This window comes from Polypterus senegalus, chromosome 10, assembly GCF_016835505.1.
Source record: "Polypterus senegalus isolate Bchr_013 chromosome 10, ASM1683550v1, whole genome shotgun sequence".
NCBI lineage: Eukaryota > Metazoa > Chordata > Cladistia > Polypteriformes > Polypteridae > Polypterus > Polypterus senegalus.
Window position 1 is genome coordinate 34,048,101 of NC_053163.1, and position 2,404 is coordinate 34,050,504.

Genomic DNA, 2,404 nt, shown 5'->3' on the forward strand with positions numbered 1-2,404 from the left:
AAGGAACAGGCTATAGAAGTTAGGAGGGTCAACAAGTAACGAACCGGACTGAAATGAGCAAAAGTGCTCAAGTCACCAATAATGAGATAACATGCCTTAGAGCTCAATGAAACATCAGAGCAGCAGACAGGGCATTCTCAATGGCCACAAAAAAGGAGAGGTGACAGTCAGGGATGTAGTTATACCTCATTTCCTTTCTTTGCATAACATCACTTAAATGTTGTTTTTTTAATTTTTGCTGTAACCTTAAAGAAGAATAAACCTTTCTTTTTTTTTTTTTTTTTTTTATTATTTCCACAGTCTATGGTGTCTCCAGCCAACGCAAAAAAAACCAAAAACCCACACTATGTATGATGCTAAGGGGTCACCCGCTGCACTCGGGTCCTAATCCAGGTGGTTTGTCATGTGGTGGGTGTGTGGCAAAGCACTATCAGCACTTGCTCCCAACACTCCTCTTTAATCCGCTATTATAATTGTACTGTGCACATGAAATAATAAATCTGAAATTAACTTTTCATGCTATATCAAAGCAGGAACTCCCATTTTTTTAAAAAGCCAGTACTGACATCGCTCAATTTATGTGGTTTTTGCTACATGTTGTTTGCACATATGATAAGAAAAGGCAAAATATGCGCTATAGCCAAGTCACAGACATGAAGTACGGATTTATTTTTAATTTTTTTCTAAAAATGCATGCCAAGTGACTTTTTTTTTCCCCAGAAGATGGTAGAAAAAAAACAATTAAATAATTTGTGTTTGTAATAATATTAGCAAATACAGAAACATGTGCTGAATAGTGAAGAGCGAACATTGCAGAGTTTGCTTCGCTCTAAGTTCTCCAAAATCTGAACTAGACTTGACTGAACTATAATGGTGGAGTTGTCTTTAAAGTGTCCCTGAGGGCTAGGGAATCGTCTGCCAACTATACTGGACCGATTATTCTGGCCAAAAAGGTGACTTGAGTTGTGCGCTAGCAGTACCAACCACTGCACCACCGTGCCTCCATGATATCAAAGAAGAAAGTACGCAGTCAGAGACGCACAAGCATAGATTTTGTCAAAACAAAGCGGAAATGCCGAATTCATAGTCAAAAGTCAGAAAAAATATGTAGGTCTTTTAAAGGCAGAAAATTCCAAGTGGTGTGTCATGATTAAAGCTGCTAGCTTGTTCTATTTTTTAAAGTCGTGCTGAAGGCTCTCCAAACTGTCTGTGCTGATGCTTTGCACTTTTTCTTCTATGAAAAATGTCTTGTAAATAGCAATGAATCATTTGTTGTTGTTATTATTATTTCATAGTTTCTCCTCTGTTGGGGATGGAGGTTGGGGGCGTACTCCTTCAAAGGTTGCTTTTTATCTGCACGTGGCTCATTATTATGCAGGCATGAACTCAAAGATCGATCGACTTGTACATTTGGTGACAAGAAAAGATGACTCGTCCCACAGACTCTGTAATGCAAATGATACGCATTATATACCCAGGGGGCGGTCCCATCAATGTTGGCTATTACATCTTCGGAGGACATCGCACTGGCCTCTCAAAGCATTGTGCGGCTCTGGTATTAAAAAAAAAATAATAATAATAATAATAAAAATTCTCATAAACTAGATGCCGGTACACCAATCCCCCACCAGCCAGTGTAGATGCTTTCTGTGGTACATGAGTAAAGCGGGTAATTAATAAACCACAAGCATCTCCGTGTCTCTCAAAGGTGCAATGGTATCGTACGTAGCCAATGTTTTGAAATGATGTAAACTTTTTAAGAATTTACAGAACCCTAGATCTCAGAATGTCTCTTTTCACATCGCATCAAGAATGACTAAACACTGTTTTAATCTGTTGTATGAAAGATTGAATGAATTTGGGAGGCTCCATATTATTTGGCTTTTTAGGACACCATGTTTGGTGTAATGCGTTGTGGTACAAGGTGACCATATAGATGTGGCATTGGGATGATTCTGGTGATGATTGCTGCATGCAGTTTTTTGAGTTTATTGGAGAAAATCTTAAATGCTCAGAGGAGCACCATTGGAATACCAGTGGAATGTGCATCAATGGCTAATCGGTGCTCTCCACCATCCATAAATATGACACCCTCCATAGGTTGACCCATAAGCTGATTGTTAGCTGCCAATGTCACAGCTGTATGGAACCAGTCTCAACATTTAGCTTCTAGGATGACAACATACAGCTTTCTGGACTAATAAATTCCGTATTTCTGGGTTTCAAGTCTCTTCCTACTTGTGCTTTTCTGAAATTAAGACTCAAAATGACTTGGTTGGCATGGTGGTTAGAGCTGCAGCCCTACAGCTCCAAGACCCTACTCTGCCTGTGTGGATATTGTAGGTTTTCCCATGTCTGTTTCTGTTTGCCCAAAATGCTCAAACTTTCCTGCCACATCTCAAAG